Source organism: Etheostoma cragini, chromosome 6, assembly GCF_013103735.1.
Source record: "Etheostoma cragini isolate CJK2018 chromosome 6, CSU_Ecrag_1.0, whole genome shotgun sequence".
Taxonomy (NCBI): domain Eukaryota; kingdom Metazoa; phylum Chordata; class Actinopteri; order Perciformes; family Percidae; genus Etheostoma; species Etheostoma cragini.
The window spans coordinates 4920471-4938051 of NC_048412.1; the positions used below are offsets into that span (position 1 = coordinate 4920471).

Genomic DNA, 17581 nt, shown 5'->3' on the forward strand with positions numbered 1-17581 from the left:
TTTAAGCCAAGCGTGCACAGTGTCTGTTGCTTTTTGTTGCTGCTGTTTGCTGCTCCGTTGTATTAAGTGCTCGACTATGACAGAATCGGGTAAAAAATTATTCTCAGAGGTTTACATTGGCAAGCTCGTGTATTTTGTATCTATAGCCCTTGTAATGAATACACAAACATATGCTTATAGTCGCGGAACGAGTATAATTAATGTGGGCGTGTAAGCGTGTGTATATAGGCTATATATATAGGGTGGTCAGATGCAAACTCCATAATGAAACGCCCCAAAATTCAAAGCACCTTCTCTTAAGTGTTAAGCATCCCCATAGCAACTGCAACAAAAAATCTCTGGAGCCGCCACTGATCACTACACACATGGTCAGGACCTAGTCATGCACAAATGGAGAGATGTCAGAGAGAGTGGGCTGCCAGTGATGGACCAGCATCCTGAGCGGTTGAGGGAGAACGGCGCCTACAGGGGGACAATGTATTGCATTGTTTTGTTAAGGCCAAGGCTGGCCTTGGGTAATTTAAATTCCGTATTTATGCAAACAGGTATTGTTAATTGAAGAAGAGGAGCAACCGGTTTTAAACTGTGCTCGGATTATGCTATGGTTTTTGGACTTTATTTGAGTTAAGTGGACGCTTTTCAACGCGATTCTGAAGGCGGGCCGCAGCTGTAGCCTACTGAAGGCCGACTGCAGTTGTACCAAAACAGGACTGCAGCGGAACTGAAGGTGTACAAGAAACAATATTGCGGTGTAAGTGACGTTAAAATTAAACTGAATATATCATTAAAGTAATTAAAGCAAAAGTAGATAATCAAAATTATATTTACCTGTGACCATAAATAATATTGAAAAAGTAAGTACTTGAAATGGAAAAATATAAATACAGATAATAAAGATATACAGAAAGTGTTTGAAGTAGATGAAAAAAAGGACAGAACTACTGAACAGAAACTACAACATTATCAGGTAGTGCAGGTGTTGTAGAGTCTGACCATGGCCGGGATGAAGGACCTGCGGTACCTCTCCTTCTTACACCGTGGGGGTATCAGTCTGCTGCTAAAGGAGCTGCTCAGGGATCCCCCAGAGTTGTGTAGGGGGTGAGAGGTGTTGTCCATGATGGAAGTCAGCTTGGCTAACATCCTTCTCTCTCCCTACTTTCTCTATGGGTTCCAGAGGACAGTCCAGGACAGGGCTCACTCTCCTGATCAGTCTATTGAGTCTGTTCCTTTTCCGGTCCAAGCTGCCCCCCTCCAGCAGACCACAGCATTAAGGATTGCAGAGGCTACCACAGAGCAATAGAAAGTCCAAAGGAGAGTCCTGCACACTCCAAAGGACCTGAGTCTCCTCAGCAGTTGGAGGAGACTCTGGCCCTTCTTGTGGCGTGCATGGTTGTCATCAAAAAAATGACAAGAACTATAACAATCATACTGGTCTGTGTCTCATTACCTCTCAAGGAACATGGCATTTATTTTTAAATTTTGTTCATCAACGCAATGTTTGAAAAAGAATTCCAAGTCCACTTGGTTTTGAAAACTAATTAGAAAGTCATCCATTTAATTTCCATCATACTGTTTTTTTTTTTAATTTAACAACACATATTGAACAACAAAGTAGCATTAAATTAAAAATAACAGAGAAACAGTAAAAATGTTAATGAAATATTGATTACGTCATCTTTTCCTGTTTTTGGCCATCTCCTCTTTAGAGTTATGTGAGTCAATGATATCCATGCATCATACAACACATGTAATATAATTATCATTGAGACAATTGATGTTAAAATATAAAGGGAAGCCTTAATAATTTTATAGACACTTACGTCATAGGAAGGTTTTCCAGGAGAACTTTGCACCACCATCTCCTCATTTGTTCCCTAAAACATAGTTTAGTTCTCCTCATAACATGAGGCAGAATATTTCACAATTCTGTTTAATTGTTTTAAGTTTTCAACCACACTGCCCAACAGTTTGAATCAACGATAACGTCTGCCATGTAAAACAAGACTGAATTTATTTCCTACCGAGACAAGCTGTTACTTTAGTGTAATAATTCATGTTATAAACATGTTTAACAAAAGGAAATAAATCAATTAACAAGCCATAAAGCATCATTGGCCATTGCAAGAGAAAACCAAGAGGGAAAAAACTTGTCAATAGTAACAGCTGATATAGAAACGCGTCTACAGCTCTGTAGCGCTATGAATTGATTATTTTAATCCATATATCTCATAAAACAACATAATACAATACAGACAGATCGCCCTCACACACCTTACTGTTCAAAGGTACCAAGATGGGGGCGCAAGTACATAGCAAGGCTCGCGGTCTCACCAGATTCTGCAATTTTGCGGTATTTTTCTTGCTCATTTCAACATTACATACAACAAGAGAATTTTGAACTGTAATTTCCTAATCTTCACGGAAAAAAGGTTAAACAGCGGAATACAGAACAATGTTATTGAGCTAGCAGGACGCCACACATTTCGGGTGGACAGAACACTAGATGGGTAAGAGCAGAGGTGGTGGATTGTGCATTTACATCAACAAAGCTTGGTGCTACCAAAATTCTACCAGCATGTCACCTGTCACACCAGAGGAAACAAAACTTTAGAACATGTTTACACAAACACGGCTGGAGCTTACGTCGCAACACCCCTCTCCCACCTGGGACAGTCAGATCACCTTTCTTTGTTCATCACCCCCAAATATGCACCTCTCATCAATTGCGTCATCAGTAAAGATCATCAAGGTGTGGCCTGCGGGAGCAGATTGATTACTTCAGGAAAGGTTTCAACACACAGACTGGAGTATGTTTGCTTCTCAGGCCACCAGTGGCTCTCACACGGACATTGACTGCTACACCTCCTCTGTACTGGATTATATTAATACCACCATAGACAATGTTACAACCCAGAAGCAGATCACCAAATACCCAAATCAGAAGCCATGGATGAACGGGAAAGTGCAACTCCTATTGAAGACACGCAATACTGCCTTCAGATCAGGAGATGCACAAGCCTATAGCACATCCAGAGCAAATCTGAAAAGGGGCATCAAAGAGGCCAAGCACTGCTACAAGCTTAAGATAGAGGGACACCTTTCCAACGCTGACCCTCGACGCATGTGGCAGGAGATTCAGACCACCAGTGACTATAAACCCACTCACTCCACCCCCGCAGCCACTGATGTGAACTTTCTGAACGAGCTGAATGACTTTTACGCTCGCTTTGAAAGAGACAACAGAGAAGCTGCCACCAAGCTCAAATCCTCAGCCGACCACCAGCCAATCACACTCTCCTTATAGTGTGTGTGTACTTATAGTAACATCCACCTGTATATTATATTCAGTACATTGCCAGCTGTAAATATAGCTCACAATACTTGTTGTCTATATATTATATTCATAGGACAAATCTATCAGTAAAATTCTGTTTATAATATTATTCATTTCTATATTTATTCAGTACATATCCATGTCCTGCACTCATGAAACCATTGTATATCCTGCACTTACTGCTATTACACTTCTGGTTAGACCTAAACTGCATTTCGTTGCCTTGTACCTGTACCTGTGTAATGACAATAAAGTTGAATCTAATCTAATCTACTGTTCCTCTGGCGGTCCTACACAATAAACCTTGCTAAAACAGAAGACCACTGGTTGAGTTGCGGTTGCAGTCACACATACTCCCACTATTTATTGTCTGAAAAAGGCTGTCCGAAGCGTGGGTGCATACCGCTGAATTCACTCTGATATTACGATGAAATGTAAGGGTCAATTGCTAGAGAATGGGCTGGAGAGTTCAACGTTTAACCCCCGCACCTCAACGTTTAACCCCGCCCACATTGAAGACTGCGGGTCTGCAGTCAGGGGCTTCTCTGAAAACGCGTGATTGCGAGGCTCTCAAACAGCTACAACAAGTTTCTTGGATTTATGGGAAGAATCAATATTTCTATTGACGTGGCTCAAATGCCGACATCTACGTTTCCAATAGCCTACAACGTTATATTTGTTGTTGAACACATTTTGTGTAATGAGTGATCCCAACGCTCAATTAACGTTTGGACAAAAATTCAAACACGATGAAGTAAGATTCCAATGTTTCTTTATTGTCAACGCGGTAGGCAAAACTGCACAACAGAATCCATAGAAATGCATGAATTTAGTTTGTAACGACAGTAGCCACATAACCTGACCTTTCCTGTATGCTTTCCCATTTACTTGAATAAGAATATAACTGCCCAGTTGAAGCACTTTCATATTAGAACTTTGACTAGTTGTATCTTCAAAACATAGAAAGTCTTATAAGACATAAATGGGGAGAGAAAAGCCCCCCTTGCACAAAAGGGCAAAGAAAGAATCCAAGAAACTTGTTGTAGCTGTTTGAGCCTCAAGATCACGCGTTTCCAGCCCAAGGTAATCAGTTGTTTTAGACCAATTGTTTCACAAACCGTGTGTTGCCTGGTATAATTTATAACGAGTCCTTGCACATGTATAGCGCAGAGGTGTAGCAGGAGGTTACAGTGTACGATTTAAGTATGAAATTAAGCTTAAATCAAGGTAACAAGTTGTTTCGATTTCCTCTGTTAAATTGTGATTATTGTTCTACTGAGAGAAAAGAACGTTTTTTTTCACAAGCAATGTGAATGATACAATGGTGTAGTGGACACTGCAGTGGACTTGTGTGTTGATATTGTTGCCGAAGAGGGTTCGAAACCCAGCGCGACACGGATCATTGTAATTTCTTTTAAAACACAATTTTCCCGCTGTGCAATGTTATTGTAGTGTTGTGCTCAGATATTCTGTTCAATTCAGTATAATTTATATTGAGGTGCAAAATGCAAAGGCCAGTAAAATGTTTAGGAATTTGTAGCGAATTTGTCGACGTGGGTAGCTGTTGAGGTTTACACGGCATCTGGACAGGCTCGGAAACCAGTAGGTGGAAAAACCAGAAGGCATATAACACCAGCCAACGTTGGGGTATGTACAGCGAGGATTAAAACTGAATCATGGCCATTGTTATGTGTGCACACTTACAAGTGCGTACATTCAATGCATTGGCTGCAATCGCTTTAAACTGTGTGTGTTAAGACTGTTGTTTCACAGACAAAAGTCGTTATGTGTTTTCAAAGCGCTATTGACTAATAGCCATGGAAGAGGACAATCCACAATCATGCTTTCATGGACTGGTGATAATCTGATTGGAATTAAGATTGAGTTTGATCTGGGTGTAAAAGGAGAACCAGAAAGGAGCACTGTGGAAAAGCGCTCTACTAAATTAACACCCAAGGCTTTGTGTGTGAAAATAGACAATTTACAAAAGAAAAGAAAAAGTAAACTGAAAAAAAATTTTCTGTGTTAAATATAACTATTATTGATTTGATAGGTGATTAAAACTTTAAATATGAGGTAAAATGTACATTTGAAAAGTATAAAGATATTTGTGATGAAGCTAGACAAATTCATGTCACTCTTTTGGAGTTATTGCCTAAAGATGAAGCAAAAAAACATGAAATATGACATCACCAAACAACTGGTTTGGTGATGTCCAAAGTCAACCTGTTGATGCTGATGAGGTTGTGGTTGAGCCTCATGATAGTGTCTCAAATGTTGTATCAAATACCTCCAGCCAACAAGTAAGTCAAAAAAGCTCCAAAAGTGGTAAAACATCTTCCCGTAATTCATCTGCACGAGTTGAAGCCAAGGCAGACAAGGCTACACTTCCGGCTCGGGCTGCTGCTTTAAAAGAGATGCATGCACTGCAGGAGCAGGCAAAGATCTTAAGGAGGAATAGGGAACAGCTTGAGCTGGACACTGAAGTTGCAGCTTCTATGGCTAAGCTAGCTGTTCTCCAAGCCTGTTACAACAGCAGTGTCAGATGGAATGGAGTCTTATTTTGAAAAATTAGGTTTAACACAGACATTCCTACATCTCTCAATCCAAAAGGAAAAAAAAATGCGAGCCTTTGCATAGTCAGCCATCACAGTATTTAAAGGACCCACCTTACCACATTAAGCGTGATGATGCCAAAGTTCAAAAAGAGATGCCTAAAATACCTACAGTAACTTTGGATCCTCTGGAACGGCAAACAGCATTCATTCATACCTGGTTACCATCTGAAAGCAATATTTAAGCGCCAGGAGATCTGTACAGCTTGCTGAAACAACAGAATGAAATAACGTCGCTCCTTTTTCAGTTGCAAACCTCATACTTTCTGCCTCACAAGGAAATTCCACTTTTTTATGGAGATCCTCTGCAGTTCAAATCATTTATGGAAGCCTTTGAGCATTGTGTGGAAGAAAAAACAAATTATAAGGGGAACTGTCCATACCAGGGTTGGCTAAAAAGTCCTGCATAAAGAGCCAAAAAAAAAAAAAACTGAACCATAGCAAACGGGCACACAACACATGCTTGCCCACACTACAACAGCGGCATACAGATCTAATGACAGTCATAATACAAAGCAGAACAGTTTTATAGGTTTCTTTCTGACCTAGACTGACTCAGTGGGAAACTTGTCAGTCTTTGTTATCCGCAAGCCTTTTCAGGTCTGGCTTGTGCTCAGTTGTGGCCACTCAAACCAATTCTTTTACGTGTTTGACAATAAGAACAGAACCATGTTTTAACTTTACTTGTTTCAGTGTAGAAAACACTGATTCACAGACATAAGTTGCCGCAAACATTGACGTTAACTTGAGTGCAGCCTGCAGATCTCTGTGGTTCCTTTTCTCAACACAGATTTCAGTCTGTCATCCTCACAAAGTTCAATCATCTCCAACTGGGACGCTACTTCATTTGTCACTAAAGGGACTTTCAAACAGTTGTATTCAGCGGTGAAAGGGTTAAGAGGAAGATGATCTGTGGCCATTTTCCCTCATATTGCAGAATCTGTCCTCAAAACTCTGCTGTTGAAAAGTTTTTTGAAAGAACTCAGCTGCTCCTCAACTTGCCTTCAACAAGGAGGGGAAATGTGTTAATTCTCTCTTTTGAAGAGGGGTCTGGAATAGCTTGAGCTTGTTGACAAATGTGAAAACACATTGCATCAGGTCAGGCAGCGTTTTTAACTTTTTTTGCGGATCTACATTTAGTTTGTTCAGATGATGCAGCATATCGACCAGAAACCCCAAATCTGAAATCCACTGGACGTCACATAGGTGAAGATATTCCCTTCGTTTCTATCCCAGAAACATTGTCTTGAATCACATTACCTCTTGAAAGCCATCTCACATTGCAGTGGAAAAGCAGATCACTGGGAAGTTAAGCTATGAGGATTTTGAACTGTCTGTGATTGAGAGCATGAGTGTGAATAAAATTCACAATTTCTAGCACTGGTTTCATTACGTGGTCCAAGTTCAGCTTCTTAGACACCAGATGCTCTTGATGGATGATACAGTGAAATGTAAAAAAAAAAACGGGAAACGGTCGTCAGCTTTACAGAGCCCAACAAGGCCATTTGCAGCTCCTTATACAGCTGGTGCACCGTCTGTGGCTATTGCTGTCAGTTTTGACAACAACAAATTTGTCTTTTCAGCAACAGTCATAAGTGTCTCTTTCAAGTCGATGCTACGGGTCCTGTCTTTTAACAACAAAATGTCAGGCAGCTCTTCCTTAATTGTGCAGTCTTCTGACACAGACAGTACAAATATTGCCAACTGTGGCTTATCTTGAATGTTACAACTCTCATCCAAAGCAATGCTGAAATACAGGCATTTCTCAAGGTTTGTATGTAACTGTGTTTCAATGGAGTTATTATTATGTGATATTCTCTGTTCAACCGTGCCGTGACAGGTGCAGGTCTGACACAGACTGCTTTGAATTGTAATTTTCAGGCATGAGGGTAACGCGGACATCTTTTCGACATGTCTTCACAAAGTCCCCTTTACTGTATGGTTTTTTAGCACAAGCATTTTTCCATGTGATGCCAACGTGACAGTCAATGAGTGCTTCACAATGTTCAAAAAAGCTGAGTCTGCTTCTCTGACTGCTGTTTCAACGTGTTTACCCTGTGCTTGCGAAGTTCATTGCCTCTGGGGAAATCCCGGCCAATGTTAGCATGGATTGAGGTGAAATGGCGCTCCAGGTTTAATGCTTTAAAATGTAATAGTGAAGTTATTGTCCTATGATGTTACCGACCGACGCAATGCAAAACATGACAGGGTCTAATATACACAGTATTTTTATTTTTTATATATTATTTTTTTCCTTTTTTTAACCCAGCCGCTCATTAAGAGCCTCACAGGAGCAGGCAAAAAGCCGCATGAGGCTCACAAACCGCAGGTTTGCCACCCCGGTCTGTACAATCTTGAACAATTTATTACGGACAGCCAAGAGACCTTGTACGCAACTGCCTTGATATGACACCAGAAAGAGGTTACACTGTGGCCAAGCAGCTACTGAAGGAACATTTTGGAAAAGAAATAAAGCTCACAGCAGCATACATAGGAAAGAATTACTGGCTGGCGAACTGTCACGTTGTGCAATGTATCTACGTGAATGTTCCAATGCTATGGAAGAGCTTGAATATTTACAAGAGCGAAACATGCTAGCAAACTTGAGAAATGTGATTCAGAAACCTCCGTTTAAGCTCAGAGAACAATGGAGAGAACAAGCATACCAAATCTTGGACCAAACCAACCAACAAGCTTGTTTAACTGACATTGTCAAATTCGTTGAGAAACAGGTGAGCATTGCTCCCAATCCAGTCTTGGTTGACATACAGGACACTCCATCTCAGCAAGGAATCAAAAACAAGTCTCAAATAAAAACACCTTTCAATAGAAACAGTTTTGCATCTTGTGTCTTTTTCTGATGAGTTAAAATAAGATGCTCAAATGAGTAAAGCATAAAAGGAATGTATCTCCTGTAACAACCCAAACCAGAATTCATTTCTGTATTGTACACATGGTCATGCATTGGAGCAATGTCCACAACTGGAGAAAAATATACACAGGGACAAGTAAAACTTTCTAAAGGAGAAGGGACTTTGTTTTGGTTGCTTATGCACAGGGCATGTAAGCAAGTATTGCGACAGGCGCATTACTTGCAGACACTGCAACTAAACTCATTCCAGCATTTTCCATATTGCAAAAAGGGAAAGAGCTGTCCAAGGAGATACAGAACTAACTAAAAAAAGATTTGAGAGTGGCACTACTACTTCAACTTGTGGTTCAACAGGGGCTGGTAGTGGCATGCTTCCTCTTCTGCCTGTTCAAGTGAACAGCACAAAGGGAAATAAAGTGATTGAACCGTATGCTTTTCTAGATCCAGGAAGTACAGGCACCTTCTTTTCAGAAAAGTTGGCGAACAGATTGAACATCGTGGGACAAAGAGTGAAAATTCATTTGCGCACCATGAGTCATAATAAAGCAGTTCCAAGTTACATTATCAATGGATTAGAGATCTCAGTTTGGTGGAAGAAACTTCTGAGCTTGCTCATGTTTTCACTCGAGAAGATGCCTGTGTCAACAGACAACATTATCAATGAAGAGGAGTTGGTTAAGTGGCCAGATCTAAAGGACGTTGGAGTTCCTTCTATAAAAGTTTATGTCGACTTGTTAATTGCTACCAATACCTCCAATACCTCCAGCCTGATGCAGCCTTGGGAGGTTAACAGTCAGGGCAATGGACCATATGCTATCAAAATAGTATTAGGGTGGGTGGTTAATGGTCCATTAATGGGAAACGGTGACTAGCAAAGTTTGAGTGGTCACCCTGAGGTTACTGTCAATAGGACTGTGGTCGACAGAATTGAAAACCTACCGATGAACCAGTACAACCATGACATCAATGAGGTAACCTTTAGAGACAAAGAGGAGATTTCAATGGAGGAAAGGAAATTCATTTAAAATTATTTTAATTACAGCCGGGACCTACTTCAAAGTATTCCAGAAGAACACAAATCCCAGAACTTGTTTGAACTGGATCTGGACAGAGAGAAACTTCAATAGAGAGGGCTTTAGGTCTGCAATGGTGTATAGAAACGGACACTTTCAAATGTCAACTGAAGGCCAAAGAGCAACCTCACACTAAGCGTGGGATGTTGTCTGTAATCAGTTCCATCTATGATCCACTGGGGTTCTTGGCACCATTTATTCTTCCTCCTAAACTGTTGCTGCAGGAGGCAAAAGTTTGATTGGGATGACCTCATACCTCCACCTTTTGAACAGAGGTGGATCAAGTGGCTGATTGATCTACAGAAAGTGGCTAATTTCAAAGTCAACAGGTGGATCATGCCTAAAGGATTTGTAAAGATAGTAAGTGTACAACTGCATTATTTCTAAGATGCAAGTGTAAATGGATATTGCACCGTTACGTACCTCACAATGCAGAACTTGGAGGAAGTGGTTCATGTTGCGTTGTTGTTTGGCAAATCCAGAGTGGCTCTCTAAGACCCGTCACCATACCTTGTTTGGAACTCACTGCTGCTGTTGTTTCCGTTGAAGTTGACAGAATGCTTCAGAGTTGCAGCTCCCACTGAAGAAATCACGCTTTTGGAGCGACAGTACATCAATTCTAAAGCATATTAAAAATGAGGACAAAAGATTCCCGACTTTTGTCACTGACAGAGTTTCTATGATAAGAGACAACTTAGACGTGTCACAGTGGAGTTACGGTCCCACATCACTAAACCCTGCAGATGACGCTTCAAGAGGATTGAAAGCAGAAAAGTTGGTTAACCAAAGATGCGTTGAAAGCCCAATTTTTCTACGAGATCCATAAAGATGAGTGGCCAAGGCCTGTGGATTTCAGCCTCCCTAGTGATGATCCAGAATCAATCAGCTAATAACTTATTTCTTTGATTGGCAGAGAATAAAAGTTGTAGTTGCATGGATCCTCATTCTAAAAGAAACCCTGCTGAAGCTGAGTAAGCAAAGAAAGCAGTTGCAGCTTACACATATGAGTGCATCAAATGTTGATGTCCAGCAAGAAAACGCAAGCTTTTCAATCTTTACTCAAAGGGAAGAACTTGGCACTGGATGACTTCTTAGAAGGGTACAACTCACCAATATACTTTTTTCAGCAAGAGAGATTCCAGGATGAGATTTCTGCATTATCATTTCAAATAACAGTGAAAAAAGGCAGCACCATCTTTAAGTTAGATCCAGTTCTAGAAGACAGCCTTCTGAGAGTTGGGATGCCTCAATAAATCAGCTTTGCCTGAGAACAAAATAGGGTCTTTCTGTATAGAGACAAACACCTCTCAACCCTTATTCTCCACCATTTTCATAAGCAGTTGGGCCACAGGGGAAGAAATCATAGACTTTCCACTTTAAGGAAAAACTATTGGATAACAAATGCTAACTCTGCAGTGAAGAAAATCATTGCATGATGCAGATTTTAACAGATGCTACAGAGAAAAGGCTGGTGAACAAAAGGTGGCAGACTTGCCCACAGAGAGAATTGTTCCTGATCTCCCTCCATTCACTAATGTTGGGGTTGATTATTTTGGTTCATTCAAAGTGAAAAGGGGCCTAACACTGTAAAACGTTAGTGAGTGATCTTCATTTGTATGACAGGCAGGGCCATTCACCTGGAAACTGCCTCCTCTCTTGATTCATTGGTTCATGTATCAATGCATTGCGAAGGGTTGTCTGTTGGAGAGGACAGGTTTGTAACATGAGATCTGACAATGGGACCAACTTTGTGGAAGCTGAAAAGGAGTTGAGAGAAGCCTTAACATTATTAAACCAAGATCACATTGAAAGATACCTGTTGCAAAAAAGAGTTAAATTAAGTTTCAACCCACCTGCTGGATCACATCATGTGGCGTTTATGTAGATCTTGAATGCTTGGAAAAATACTGGAAACTTTCCCTGATAAACAAGGTACAACCTGTGACTAAAATGTGTCTCTTATGTGAGGGCACAGAGTGAATACGAGTAAATATAAGGGTTCAATATGGTTTATGCAGTAAAGATTTTGCATAAATTGTTAAAACTAGAGTGCGTGTTTGTTTTGTTAGTTTACATTATGGCCCCTTTTATCTATATTGTTAGACAATTGCTTTAAGTACTGCCAGAAGCAATTATGGGCTGGTGTATAGGAGCCATAAAGATGGCTTTCCTCCAAGCCACAGGGGGCAATGTATTGCATTGTTTTGTCAAGGCCAAGGCTGGCCTAGGGTAATTTAAGTTCCTGTATTGATGCTTACAGCTGTTAATTGAAGAGAGCAACCAGTTTTTAACTGTGCTCGGATTATGTTATGGTTTTTGGACTTTATTTGAGTCTCCCAAAGACAGATACCAGATGTCAAAACAAACACAAAAAAGAACACAAAACAACCCAGAGAGGGCAACAGACACCTGCAGAGAAGGGGGACCGGAGCACAGGGAGCAGGAGGACTAGGGGAACCAGGACACTGGGAAGCAGCGAACTTAGGCCACGAAGAACTAGGACAAAAAGGACAGAAGGAACGGAGAGGTAAAAGGGGTAACAAAGGGGCGACAAGAGAGGGACTGGAGAGGAAGGAGGGAGCGAGAGAGGGATAGAGGAGAAGGAAGAGGAGATGGGGAAAGGAGATGAACGAGAGGGCGAAGGAGGGACACGACGGAGACTAGAGGACGCAGGAGGGGAGAAAGGATGGGACAGAAGACCAGACAAAGAGAAGGCACTAATGGCGGGCACAAGGAAGTCCAGAACAAGGGCTGGAGACCAGTAGTGAGCAAGGGACCAGAGGAGAGAAAACCGAGGGGAGACAAAGGGCAGGGGCGCAGGGAGAGAGCGAGCGGGACACAGAGAAAGACACAGAGAACAAGACAGACAGAGGAGGGGAAAGAGACAGAGCGGGAGAACCACAGAGACCCACATAGAAGGAGAGAGAGCGACAGAGAGAGATAGACAGCGACAACAAACCGAGCGAGAGTTACACAGAGAAGACAGACAGACACAGGGAGCAACAGAGACAGAGCAACGGAGACAGGGCGAGGACAAAAAACAGCGAGGGAATGGAGGAGAGGGACAGAGAAAGGGAGCCGAAAAGGAACTAGGGGTAGGTACAGAGAGAGAGCCAGAGAGAGACCGGGAGACGGAGAGAGACATAGAGTAGGAGACAGAGGCACACTGAAAAAGAGTGAGATACACACAAACAAACAGAGGGAGAGAAAGGGACAGAGACGCAGAGAGCAAGACAGACAGACACAGAAAGAGGAAGAGACGGCAAGACGCGGAGACAGAGTGGACTAGACCGACACAGGGACCAGGAGACACATGGGAGAGACTGATACAACCAGAAAGACAGTGAGTGAGTGACTGTGCCTCTGGTCAGGGTCGGCTGGTCTGGGGGGCCGGTCGGCCGGTCAGGGGAGCCAGTCGGCTGGTCAGGGTCTAGGGGGCCAGTTGGCTGGTCAGGGGGGCCGGTCGGGCGGTCTGGGTCAGAGGAGCCAGTAGGCCGGTCTGGGACTTTTCCCAGGGAGGACTGAGCAGTGGACACTCCCTGGGAACTTGTCTTTGAGGGCGCCGGCTGAGAGTCCGTGGTGTATCCCAGGGAGGGCTGTTCAGTGCACACTCCCTGGGCATCCGCCTCAACAGGCGCCGGCTGGGGGTCAGCCTCGTCGACGGCGGAAGCCGGCGGCTGGGGGTCCGCCTCGTTGACGGCGGCAGTCGGCGGCCGGGGGTCCGCCTCGTCGGTGGGAGCCGGCTGGAGATCCATGGTGGCTCCCAGGGAGGACTGTCCAGTGGCAACTCCCTGGGAGAAAGTATGTGGTTGCGCCGGCTGGGGGTCCGTGTCGGCGGGCACTGGCTCGCTGGGGGGGATCAGGGAGGCCTGCAGGATCGCCTCCAGTCGGTAGACCTCCCGGATAGTCGCAGCCACGCTTGGGACCCTCACGGTCCACGGCTGGCCTGCCACGGCGTTCCGCATGAGGGCACAGATGGTCAGTTGGCGCCCCACGTCTGCAGTTTTGCCCAGCTCCAAAAAAAAACGACCGAGGTTGTATTCCAGCCGGCGTAGAACCGTCCAGCGTTCCCCAATGTCCGCTGGGCCCATGCTGCGCTCTGATGGGTCCATGCCTGGTTGGATCATTCTGTTATGATGCAGGAAGGAGGACCCAAATGCAGAGCAGTAGGACGGAACTTAAGCAGAGTTTATTGCAGATAACAGTCCAACCAAACACAGGAAACAAAACAAAATCCAAGAATCCACAATCCAAAACAGGGGGAAGGCGATGGCAAGGCAGGGTAAACGTCACGAGGAAAAACTCACGGGGAAAACAGGAACAAGCAGCAGGCACAGTCGGGCAGGAAGGCAGGAGAAAAAGACAAACAACATACCACATGGACTGGCAAAGCTGACAGGTCACCGGACGACGGCAAACAAAACTGGAATGATCCAACAAGAGACAAAGGAAACACTGGGGTTAAATACAGGAGGTAATGAGGTAACGGGGAACAGGTGAGACATCAGGTGAATCACATTAGGGCGGGGCTGGAAAATCAGACAAACAAAGTGACTAGACACAAGACTAGACACGACAAGACAGGAAGCTGACTATCAAAATAACAGGAAGTAGAACAAACAGACACTTAACGGGAATCACAAGACAGAGAACCACACAGGACCGGGGAGAAAACCAAGAAACAAACAAGGAAGCAAGACGGAAAAACTACCCTCATAAAGAACCCCAAACCATCACATTTTTATTCAAACTCATATTAAACTCAGTAAATTGAAGTCATTTTACTTGTTGAAGCCATTACACTGATTTTTGTTTTATACCTTTTCACATACATGAAATTTAAAATCATACTGACACCTATAGTCTAGACTGTTTACCATGTTGACGTGATATTGACGATGATAATGACGTCAGGGGGTGTTGACTCTGTATGTATACCTCACCTAGCACAGGTGGAGGTGTCTACAGAGCGGAAGGGAAAACTTTTTTCAACCACATTTTGTGAAACAAATGGTTTTCTTTATGTGTAACACAAGTTTACTTATGTTGCTGTTGCAGTTGTGCAATAAACGGATCATTGTAACACTACAAACGAATGCGTATTGATTTAAAGAAAGGACGCTAGTCAACAAGGAAATGAATGGATGAGACCAGAGTCAGTTTCTTTTTGGATTGATCTGGACTGCTGCCAGAATCTAATTTCACCAGTACCGTGAGTACACAAGCAACAGCGCTGTTTTCTGAACCTGGTTATGATCAAACATTCAAAAGTGACAAATGAATGAAAGAAGTGTTTGATAAGCAGACAAAAAAATCCATAAGACTGCATATAAACTATGAACTCACTAAAACTACAGGCTGCACACCACGGATCTACACCTCTACACGGAAAGAGGAAAACCTTAAAAGTGACGCTCAGACATGAATGAACGCTGATTTCATTATTAAACCCAGCTGAAGCTTTTCCATTTTTAATTCATCCTTCCTTTTGAGTTTTTCAGCTCTGGCCTGCAGAGCAGCTTTGTCTGCAGCAGTCTTCACGCTGGCCAAAACAACGGATGGTGATTTGGAGCCTTTGGAGCATTTAGAGCTCTTTGAGCCAGTCTGTGAGACACTGTCCTTTGAGCCAGTCTGTGAGACATTTTCCTCAACGTCCACAAGAGCTTGTGGGACGGACTGAGTTTTTATCCATTATTCCACCTCAGGTAGAAAAACATTGTAATCAGCCATTTTTGGCCCATTCCAGTCCAAAGTTTCATTCATTCTCAAATCCTCAGGCAGCAGTTTCTGAATAGATTCATGACACCTCATAAATTCATTTTGCGGTCTTTCATTTGTACCTTCATTAATACTTGCAAAATCAGCACCATCTTTCATCAGTGTTTTTATATTGTTAATTTTCCGTGTGCGGGGTTATCCTTGGACTTGGAAGCAGATAATGCTGCAGCTGATGCGAGGCTAAAGGCTCTGGAGGAATTTGAAAGTGATAAAGTTCCTTACCTACAAAGCCATACACCACCTCGCCCCGTAATACCTCACTGTCCTCCTCTCCCCCTACCAACCTTCACGGTCCCTCAGATCCACCTCAGCCGGTCTCCTCTACGTCCCCAAGTCAAAGCTCCGCAGTTTTGGGGACAGAGCCTTTTCAAGGGTAGCTCCCAGGCTCTGGAACTCCCTCCCCCATGAGATCCGCATCTCTGAGTCCCTCACCATTTTTCAGTCCCGTCTGAAGACCCATCTCTTCTGTTCTGCCTATCCTTAGTTGTTTTTTAATTTAGTTTTTTATATATGTAGCTACTTTTTCTACTCTGTAAAGCAACTTTGAACTTGGGAAAAGCGCTATACAAATTCAATTTATTATTATTATTATTTTAAATCTGGAAAAGAAATGGAAGACCAACTTAATGCATCTGATAAAATAGAAGGAAGCCTGGCACAGCTGGAGTTTGCACGGATAGGAACCATACCTAAAATACCCTTACAAAAAATGATACATACTCAGTACCCACCTCTAACTTGAATCACAAAAGGGTCTGAACAAGCACCAAGGACTACAACAAATCTCCCGCCATTTAGGGTTGTTGTATCTGATGGACTACGCAGGCGAGGCAAATCTACTCCCAGAGGTGAATCGGCTCAAAGCATCGACCTCACAAACATTATACAAGGAGAAACAGACTTGGCAAAGCTGCCGGTGATACAGCAGAAAGAGTCTAAACCCCCGAGAAGGGAGGTGCTGGTGTTTGACGGTGATCCCCTCTCTTTCAAGCCATTTGTGAAGGCTTTCAAGCACCACTTCAAGGACAAAACCAACAGTAACAAGGATTGCCTGTACTTCCTGGAACAGTATACTGTAGGTCAACCAAAAGAGTTGGTTCAGAGCTGCTTTAACATGACCGCATTAACTGGCTACGAGGAATCAAAGCGCCTACTTAAATATAATTTTGGCAACGATTTCAAGGTCACATCTGCATACGTCAAAGGCCTTCAACTGGAACCAAATACGTACAGATGATGGAAAGGCACTTCACAGCTATGCCCTCTAAGAGGCTGTGGTAATGCAGTTCAGGAGACTCCATACATGTCAGAGCTGGACTCACCATCTAACATGAAGAGACTTGTTTACAAACTCCCATTTAAACTTCGAGAGAAGTGGTGTTCTGCTGTATGTGACATCACTGAAAGAACACAGCAGAGACTTAAATTCCATGACCTTGTTCTGTTTGTGGAAAAACAGGCCAGAATTATTCAAGATCCAGGAGAAAACTAGCGTTCATGAGTTCTAGCAGCAAGAAAAGCAGAGACAAGCCAGAGGGCATCCGTACAGCCATTTACGCTTACGTCAAGCCTTGCGCTTTCTGTGAAGGAGACCATGTGATGGAAAAATGTGAGATAATAAAGATTCCCCACAAGGAGAAAGTTGATCTAAAGAAAAATGTACTCTGTCATGCCTGCTTGATTAAAGGTCATGTGAGTAAAGATTGCAAGAAACGTCTAACGGAAAAGACGGCCACTATGAAATACGACTTCCGTTCCATCAGCCTGCCAAACAACAGGACGGTGGCGGAACAAAGAGCACTAAGTCTTGCCCACAGATTCCAGAAAGATCAAGGCTGAATCCCAATCCTTCCCCTTACCCCTTCCCCTTACCCCTTCGCCTAGCTTTTGCGCGTTCACGCGGGACCTA

The 17581-nt window shown here is 43.0% G+C and overlaps 1 protein-coding gene and 1 long non-coding RNA gene across 2 annotated transcripts in view; one reads left to right on the forward strand and one right to left on the reverse strand.

Moving 5' to 3' along the window:
- Nucleotides 1–2612, reverse strand: part of LOC117946055 — a 7369-nt gene extending 4757 nt beyond the window's left edge. The window contains exon 1 of the long non-coding RNA XR_004656957.1: nt 2602–2612. This is a non-coding gene — a long non-coding RNA (uncharacterized LOC117946055). The remainder of the gene's footprint in view (nt 1–2601) is intronic.
- mc5ra (melanocortin 5a receptor) overlaps nt 1–17581 on the forward strand; it is a 51105-nt gene that overhangs the window by 15606 nt on the left and 17918 nt on the right. The gene's annotated exons all lie outside the window — the stretch shown is intronic.